The following is a 10,250-nucleotide window of genomic DNA, read 5'->3' as shown; positions in this document are numbered from 1 at the left end:
TGATATCATGAATGTGATTGTTACTAGTAAGAAAGCCATTTTAGATATCAGAAATTATATTGATATCACAAATATATTTTTAGATATCAAAAATAACAAATCTAACATGTTGAAATTCATTTACAGATATCAAGAATTAACATTTCAACTAGTAACAACTGAATTCTTGATATCAAGAATTCACATTTTTACTAGTAACAAAGTAATTATTGATATCAACAAAGGCAGTTGATATCTGAAATTTCCCTTGCAACTAGTGAAAATTTAATTACTGATATCTTAAATAACATTTTAACTAGTAAAAATACTTTTACAGATATGTAGAAATTCTTACAGGTAAGAATAGCTATGGTAATGTGATCATGAATATTAATGAGATCTGGTTTTCCCACAATCCTCGTTTTAGCGTCAGCATTGGCCAAAGATGGCAGAAGAACATTCAATGGGCAGAACCTTTTGCACTTTTCCAGCAGAAACGGCTCCTCCTTTATTTATTTGTTTTGTCAATGAAACATGAAAATTATATTATGGCTGGATTAATTTTTTAAAATTTTTTGTTAATTGTTAAAAAAAAAGTAATTTTATGCTGTTTCTTTTTATTGGCCACCAAGTCCTTCGGATAATTAAAGGAAAAATATACTTACTTAATTACTGTACTTAATTTAGCTTTAACATAAAAAATAACTTCATGTCGTTTTTTCATGTGTTTATTGTTGGTTTTATTACACTTTCTTCTAATACATAAAATAAAAAATACAACCAAAAGGAAAAATATAACAGATAATAATGCGTCATACAAACGTTTTACTGGACTTTTTTTTTTTTTTTGTAATATCGTTGTATTTAGGCTACATGAATGAGTCGTGTCCTAATAGGCATTATTTTTATATAACATGTTGTCCAGTTCTTGAAGTATCGGTGGACAAGATGAATGATAAAGTCTATTGAACCTCTTTCTCATGTCTGTCTCAGCCATTTCAATGTTACGTTAAATATGGCACTGCACTGATACACACTTCTGAAAGTTAAGACATGAATAACAATCTCTCAATTGTAGTTGGTTCGGAGAATGGACAACGATTGAATAAGAATTGTGTAATCTTGCCCATCTGGTTCATTGCTTATTGTTATTATTATTATTATTATTAGGCTATTTTATATGATTATTATTATAATAATTATTATTATGCTATTTTATTAGGCTATATTGTTGTTGTTGTTTTAAGTTTGTAACTATAAATGTGTTTACTTAAGACCTAACAACAATTGTATCATTAAATAATTAATAAATATTTTTTCTGTTTTGGAAATGTGCTTGTCTCTACTATCCCTTTCAACATTGAGTGTTGTTTTGGCAAAACAACACAAAATAAAACGGAATAGAGACTATATGTTATCTCAAAAGAGATAAATAAAATGGTGTCTTCATTTTAAATGTAGGGGCGGTTCTAGGGTTTCATCCGCAGGGGGGCTTAGCCCTCAGAGAGACCATTAGATACAAATTTCCTAAATAAACAGTATTTTACAGTGCTTATGAAAACTGTATTACGAAATAAACATACACAATTACCTATTAAAGTTACATAAGTTACTTAGTTAAGATGTCAGTGCTCAGACCATACGCCGCACACTGCATCAAATTGGTCTGCATGGCTGTCATCCCAGAAGGAAGCTTCTTCTAAAGATGATGCACAAGAAAGCCCGCAATCAGTTTGCTGAAGACAAGCCGACTAAGGACATGGATTACTGGAACCATGTCCTGTGGTCTGATGAGACCAAGATAAACTTATTTGGTTCAGATGGTGTCAAGCGTGTGTGGCGGCAACCAGGTGAGGAGTACAAAGACAAGTGTGTCTTGCCTACAGTCAAGCATGGTGGTGGGAGTGTCATGGTCTGGGGCTGCATGAGTGCTGCCGGCACTGGGGAGCTACAGTTCATTGAGGGAACCATGAATGCCAACGTACTGTGACATACTGAAGCAGAGCATGATCCCCTCCCTTCGGAGACTGGGCCGCAGGGCAATATTCCAACATGATGACGACCACTGCCTTGCTAAAGAAGCTGAGGGTAAAGGTGACGGATTGGCCAAGCATGTCTCCAGACCTAAACCCTATTGGGCATCTGTGAGCAAGGTCTCTAACATCTGGAAGAGGACTCCAGTGGCAACCTGTGAAGCTCTGGTGAACTCCATGCCCAAGAGGGTTAAGGCAGTGCTGGAAAATAATGGTGGGCGCACAAAATATTGACACTTTGGGCCCAATTTGGACATTTTCACTTAGGGGTGTACTCACTTTTTACATTAAAAAAAATGCGGTTTAGACATTAATGGCTGTGTGTTGAGTTATTTTGAAGGGACAGCAAATTTACACTGTTTTATACAAGCTGTACACTCACTACTTTACATTGTAGCAAAGTGTCATTTCTTCAGTGTTGTCACATGAAAAGATATAATAAAATATTTACAAAAATGTGAGGGTGTACTCACTTCTGTGAGATACTGTAAGTACAATGTAAACACAAAAGTGCACTGTGTACATATAGTACATACAGTAGTTAAAAAAACTTTATTAAAAAAAACATTAAAAAAAAAATATATATATATGGGTCAAGTTTTGTGTACATCGTCGCCAGGATCTGCCTGAAGATGTAAAATTCTGGTGCTTCTTCTGGCACACAGATCATGACCAAGGAATCTATAAGCTCCTGTGCAGTTTTAATAATTCGTTAGTTCATTGTTTTTGTTTTTCTTCTGCACATTTGTGACGTGCTTTGTGCTTCTCTTTTATTTGCCCTGTTCCTCTCTGTCTACTCCTACCAGATTGTCCAGTCATGCACAGGGCACCTTGCACTTAGTCTCCTGATGTCTGTCAAATGAGCAAATCTTTCCATCCTCCTGTTTTAGATTGCCAAACACTGGTTATTGTAACACAGTTTGGATGCCGTGGTTCTGTTCTGGCCACTAGATGGCAGAGCATCAATAAAGATGGCACAAGTAGAGTGCCCTTAAACTGCACCTGTCTAATTATGCATTAGCTTGTAATATGCTTGCCAGCACTAGTCTTAGGTGAATGGCCTCAGTTTTCTTTTATTCCTCCTCTCTAGCAAGCTTCAATCAATTAGATGGGGAGATGCATATGTGTATATATGGGTGTAAATGTATATAAACAAACATTCAAAAGATTTTTTTGTAATGTGTCTCTTATGCTCACTAAGCCTGTATTTATTTGATCATAAGCACAGTAATATTTGAAATATTGTTACAATTTAAAACTGTTTTCTGTTTTAATATATTTTGAAGTGTAACATTCATGTTATAGCAATGTTATGACTTAAGAAATCATTCTAATATACTGATTGATTGCTACTTGAGAACATTTATTATTATTGTCACAGTTAAAAGTTGTGCTGCTTGTTTATTTATTTAGTTATTTAGTTAGTAAGTAAGTGGAAACCATGACATATTTTTATATAAATATATCACCCAGCAATGCTAGGGTAGGGCTGCCTAGGTTTATAGTAACTGGATAGTTGGTTAATGGAGCAATCCTAAATTTAGCTTTATTAAGCTAAATGCAACCTTTCATAATTAAAAAACAGAATGAACACTACCATATTATGAAATTTCGTTAGGGATAATATCATTTAAAGACAAAAGAAACCAAACTTTTAATTGAAAGAGAGCTTGTCAAAGGTATTTAACTTTCTTATGTATTGTAAGATGTGGAGGTGGCAAGGGGCCCATCAAGTGTTACAGAGGACACCTACCCTATGGGTTCTTCAGAAAGGCATTCAAAAATGTGTCTGATTTCACTAACTGTACCTCTAGAGGCACTGCTGGGCTTCTGTACAGACAGTAAGATGGCAATTAAGAAATAGGTTCATCCAAATGTCATCAGTCTCTCAAAAAGGATATCTTTGGCAGAATCTATAGGCTGCCATAAAATTAAACAAAAGTGAACAATTAGTGGAAGTTAGTTTAGGGGCAGGTAAATCTAAAATTGATGACATTTTGAAAATAGACTGCCTCCAACAAACAAAATGCAGCATTTAAAGGGGTCATATGATGCGATTTCAAGTTTTCCTTTAAAAATAATGTGTTTTTTAAACATTAAAGCATGTCAACATATTCTGTTACACCAAATACACAAAATAATGATCTTTAAAAAAGTATCATATGACCCCTTTAAATGAAGCAGTTTTTGCAAATGGATGTACACACACACACCACTGAAAAAATGATAGGAAAATGTTGGTTAACTTTAAGTATGGATCATTTCACTGAAACGTAGCAGGATATGCAATATAATATGATTCTCAATTAAAACTCTAAACAACTTTCAACAAGGGCGTAGGTTTGTTTTGACATTGGTGGGGACATAAACCCAAGTCCCCCCCCCATCTTCATAATTCGAGTTTTTTATTAGGGCTGGCTCGATACCACTTTTTCAGAACCGATCCCGATCCGATACCAAAAATTCAGAGTATCTGCCGATACCGATATCGATCCGATACCAGTGCAGTTTTTTAAATCAGTGTAGAATTTCTATACCTCAATGTGTGTTGACCTGACCATCACTCTTTTGTATGTTACACACAATCTACTAAATATAGACAGCTTCACTATAAAGAAAAATAACAAATGAAAAAATATATATAATATAGTTACTCTAGAAAAATCATGAGTGCACAATAATTGTATAAAATCCTAAACTTTTAGTGAAAAAAATAATCCATTATTTGGTGGGGATCAAATAAAAGTGAATAAGTGTAGGACTAAAATCTGGTACACATTGCTCTTTGTATTGTTGTAAAATACATTAATGAAAAACAAGTAATATATTTATATATAAATATATACTATAGTAGTCAACATTTGAAGTGGTTCAAAACCTTTCATCAAATGATAGATCTTCTGATCTAACCAGATATCCAGTAGAAATTTACACGATTTAGAAACAGCACGAAACTCCAGCAAGATAAATTCCTTTTATGCAAAACCATTTACCTTTATTTACAGATCAAGTAAAACATTAGGAACATTGAACATAGGAACATAGGAACATCATCTTGGAGAGAATTTTATTGTCTTGACTGTCGTAACCAAACGCGATATGCAGTTTGAATACTGAATGGAGGATGACAGCCACAGCGGAGAGAAGAGTTTACGTGAACTTGACTTAAATATTCATCTGCACTTCACATTAAACTATGGAACGGCTTCAAAACACTTGAAATATAGTGCACGAAAACTTTATTGTGCTTTATAATGTTTTTGTGGCTTTCGTGGGGCTTAACAATGACACAAAATGGTATATGCACAATATCGAATTTGGATCGGTCTCGTCTGACTGATACCTGATACGACAGAAAATGCCAGTATCGGAGCAATACCGATACTGAATATCGGATCGGCGCACCCCTATTTTTGATGTTATGTTATGGTTATGAACGAATGAATGAAACGCATTTGTCTGTGATTCACTCCATCTCGAATTGCACTCGCGGAAAGCGCTTGAGAAACAGTGTCTCTTCCGCAGCTTGGTACGCTTTCAACTCGTTTTTTTAGTCTCGAAGACTGTACGACATTCACATTACATGATTTGACTGATTTTTACATAGAAAAGGGCGACAGCGCACCACATTAAAAGAAATGATCATTCATGTTTTCATAATCGCTAGCCAAATTCAAAAACGAAACTAAAATTAAATCATCTTTGAGAGCAAGGGGGCCCCCTAGTGTTTCGGGGGCCCTACACAGCTTGCGTATTTTGCGTATAGGGAGGATCGGCTCTGCTCGGGATGCTGTTTCAAATCCTGTCGCACCACAGAGCACCACTCACATGGTTTTCCATAACATCACATTATATTTGTCCCAAATTATTGTTAATGTTCATAATGACTTCATCCTAGATTATGTATTATGTATCTTATTAATATAAGATTATGTAGCCTATATCTTTCAGTACAACCTTTGTCTTTCTGTCCGTATGCTTATATAGAGAGCTAATAGCCATAGATCACGCCTTCTCTTTCCGTTTGCTCTGTTTTGTCAAACACCGTAGGCTACTTCAAACTCATCGATGCAACTTTGTTAATTCCTGAAGTTAACTTTTATATTAACTGTTGTGGACTGCTGTCTTGAACTGGGTGCGATACCCGTGAGTTGTTCCAAACGTGGCTGCGCTTCTCCTCCGGTGTGCGACTACCTTACGTTCCTAATCCGCCAATGTATTAAATATGCATCCTTGAAAGCGCGCAGTTTTCTAATGTATTTACTTTAACTTCTTAGGTAATATCAATGGTATGACGTTTCAGATGAGTCCGAAATTACAAAAACCTATACATATATTTATTTGTTTGATCAAAATTATTGCTAGGAACAGTTTGGTAGTCGCTGGATATTGGTAGGGACAAGTCCCCCCCCCCTAATTCTGCGACCCTGACTTTCAAACATTCGTTCGGTATCTCACTATGGGAACGCCTCAGGCATGACTGATCACTGATCACGGAAGCACCAATAACACCACGTCTGCCAACTATGGCAGACCAATCGCTGCAGCGATCAGGGAATCCCGCCTCCCTGTATATAAACTGCAGCTACCTGCCGTTTCGTCATTCTCGCTCTCTTCCCCATGAAGATTTTCGGAAGCTAGCTCAGCAGACTTCGGGAATTATTTGCTTAACAGTTTACAGTTGGAGCCGCAAGGTAACGTCCCAAACGCAATACATTCCTAATGTTTGTTGAGCGACTTCACTTAGAGTGAGATAACTAACATGTCAGGGTGAGTTTTCTGCTCTAAGTTTTAAATTTATTTTCCAAGTTTTTGGGGGCGCTCACCACGCACCAAAAAGAAGGAAGAGGAGAGCTCTCTATCGCAGCACAGCTTCGTACTCTGTATGGGGAGTGGAGACTCCACCCTCAAGTGATCCTCATGGTGTGGCAGAGATTCGGCCGGGCCGCCGTAGATCTCTCGAAGACGCACAATGTCCCCCGTTCTTCTCTCTTGCTGGCGACAATGCACCGTTGGGTGTGGATGCTCTAGCCCACGAGTGGCCAGACGGGTTACTGTACGCGTTCCCTCCGTTGAGCCTGATCGAGCTGACACTACGGAGGGTTTGGCAATGCAAGCATGTAATGATTCTGATTGCGCCATACTGGCCGGGGAGACTGTGGGTGCGGCGATTGCGCAACTGCTCTACGACCAGCCATGGCCGTTACCAGCACGCATTACCAGCACACAGAAATCTCCTCTCACAAGCACGGGGGGAAATTTTTCACCCCTCCCCTCAGAAACTAGCTCTCTGGGCCTGGCCCGTGAGAGGCTAAATCTGAATGCAGCTGGGTTACCACAGAAAGTGGTAGAGACAATTCAGAACGTGAGGGCTGCCTCGACACATTCGTTATATAATCTCAAATGGAGTGTGTTTGAGTGATGGTGCGTAGATAGAAACATTGTTCCTTTCTTGTGTTCAGTTTCGGATGTGCTGTGCTTCCTACAGGACCTTCTGGATAAGAGCAGAGCCTTCTCCACCGTTAAGGTTTATCTGTCCGCTATCTCGACATGTCATGTTGGTCTTAACGCGGGTACTATTGGTCAACACCCTCTCGTCTGTCAGGCTAAATCTGAATGCAGCTGGGTTACCACAGAAAGTGGTAGAGACAATTCAGAACGTGAGGGCTGCCTCGACACATTCGTTATATAATCTCAAATGGAGTGTGTTTGAGTGATGGTGCGTAGATAGAAACATTGTTCCTTTCTTGTGTTCAGTTTCGGATGTGCTGTGCTTCCTACAGGACCTTCTGGATAAGGGCAGAGCCTTCTCTGCAGTTAAGGTTTATCTGTCCGCTATCTCGGCATGTCATGTTGGTCTTAACACGGGTACAATTGGCCAACACCCTCTCGTCTGTCGATTTATGAGAGGGGCACGTAGGCTACACTCAGTATCGAAGCCGCTGGTCCCGCCGTGGGAGTTGTCCGTAGTTCTGAACGCGCTCTCAAAAGCCCCTTTCGAGCCCATTGATAACATTGCCTTGAAGCTGCTCGCTTTTAAGACGGCTCTGTTACTTGCTTTCACTACAGCAAACAGGGTGAGTGAGCTACATGCTTTATCAGTTCACTCCTCATGTATGATGTTCGCTCCGGGGCGTCGAAAAGTAACTTTTAGACCTAACCCGGCGTTTGTGCCTAAAGTGTTTGTTCACGCTGGTGCAGTTCAATCAGTGGACCTGCTAGCTTTTCATCCACCACCTTTTTCATCCTCAGTGGAGGAGAGGTTACACAGTTTATGTCCGGTTCATGCTCTGTATACGTATGTTCAGAGAACCCACACACTTCGTAAGAGCAATTAACTATTTGTCTCGTGGGCAGGACTCTTACAAAGGAAAACCTATCTCCCATTAACGCCTTTCCCGCTGGGTGGTGGAGGCTATCGTGTTATGTTACAATAATGCGAATATAGAGCCCCCAATAGGATTACGAGCACACTCTAATAGAGATATGGCTACATCCGGGGCTCTGTTTAGAGGCATTTCTATTCAAGAAATTTGCGCGGCAGCCAGCTGGTCTTCTCTGCACACATTTGCTCGTTTCTATAGACTGGATGTGCCAGAACCCTCTCTGGCCCACTCAGTCTTGGGAGTGAGTAGTCAGGGTGAATAATGCAGGTCATTAAGGGGCGAATTCCTCATATTATTCTATTTTCACCTCCGTCGGGAGTTGTGATTCAGATAATAACCTACTCTTTCTTTAGTCTGCTTCGTCAGCATATCGGCAATATGGGAGTTGTCTATATCCCATAGTCAGATACCGAACGAATGTTAGAAAGAGAACGTTAGGTTACTGACGTAACCCCAGTTCTCTGATAACATGAAGTGAGGTATCTCACAAACATTGCCCTCCTTGCCTTTACTGCACGGAGAAAAGATATGTGGAGTATGACGAAACGGCAGGTAGCTGCTGTTTATATACAGGGAGGCGGGACTCCCTGATCGCTGCAGCAATTGGTCTGCCATAGTTGGCAGATGTGGTGTTATTGGTGCTTCCGCGATCGGTCACGCCTGAGGTGTTCCCATAGTGAGATACCTCGCTTCATGTTATCAGAGAACCGGGGTTACGGCAGCAACCTAACGGCTTCGTTCGATAGAGCGGCCATATTGAGCGTTGCATTTTTCCCCATTCAAAATTATACGAGTGACGCTGGGGTATTCTATAGTCTTTGACTACCACCATAATGTGTAAAAACATAGGTAGCATATATTGTCATGTAAGAAATACCTCTTGTCAGGTAGGAAAAAATCAGGATGTGCTGATATTGTAAAGCAGGACTAGCCTACAGCCATACTTCCAACTATAAACCTCTTTTCCTTCAGCTGATGCAAACACACATCGCAAACCCTAGCTGTTGTCCATGATTATTGTGTATTAACAATGGATGTGAAGCAACTATGTCATCCTTGGGAAGGGACTCTGATTTCAAAGCAGACCAATCACATCTGCTGTGGTCTATGAGAGCGCAACGCATAGCTACATTTTTAAAGAGATGCACATCAGGCTAAGACGTAGACTTACAGTTTTTTTTCAACTGCTTGCACACAAAATCTTTACTTGTCAGACAATTTCTGAAACCTTACACTCAAACACCAGAACCACACACCAAATCTGCAAAACCATACTCTAATTCCCAGCCTTTGACTTTTCAATTTCATAAAACACTTTTTGTGTTGTTGTTTTTTTTTAAACACAACACACAATTCTTTATGTAACACACAAAAATCGAACTGGAAGTATCTTGATTTTCTTTTTCAAACACAACAAATCAAAATGGCACACTAATTCATCAGTGCCTCACACTAACTCCTCACATGTGCAAACACTCATAGCAGCAACCAATCATGGCTTTAGAATAGGCCTATAAATACACAACTACACAACTACACATGGCTGATGTATTCCTTTTCTTTTGTACTGTGTAATACTGTATTCACAACCACAAATGCATACAGTAAATAAAGTTTGGTTTCAATCTTGCTTTTGTGTTTACTGTTAATTTTTCAACATCTCTCTGCCAATTACTTTCAATCTTGTACAGAAAAGTATAGGAGCTAGCTTTAGGTTTGAATAACTGTGTGTATATGATATATCCAAAAATATAATATTATGGCAAATGTGTTTGCAACGTAAGACAAATGTTTGCTTTTGAGCTGTGTTTGTGATATTATGAATGCAGTGCTTCATTTTGCAAGAGATGTG

Source organism: Sinocyclocheilus anshuiensis, unplaced genomic scaffold, assembly GCF_001515605.1.
Source record: "Sinocyclocheilus anshuiensis isolate Anshui unplaced genomic scaffold, SAMN03320099.WGS_v1.1 scaffold517, whole genome shotgun sequence".
Taxonomy (NCBI): domain Eukaryota; kingdom Metazoa; phylum Chordata; class Actinopteri; order Cypriniformes; family Cyprinidae; genus Sinocyclocheilus; species Sinocyclocheilus anshuiensis.
The sequence above is the reverse complement of the archived record's forward strand: the minus strand, read 5'-3'. Positions refer to the sequence as shown.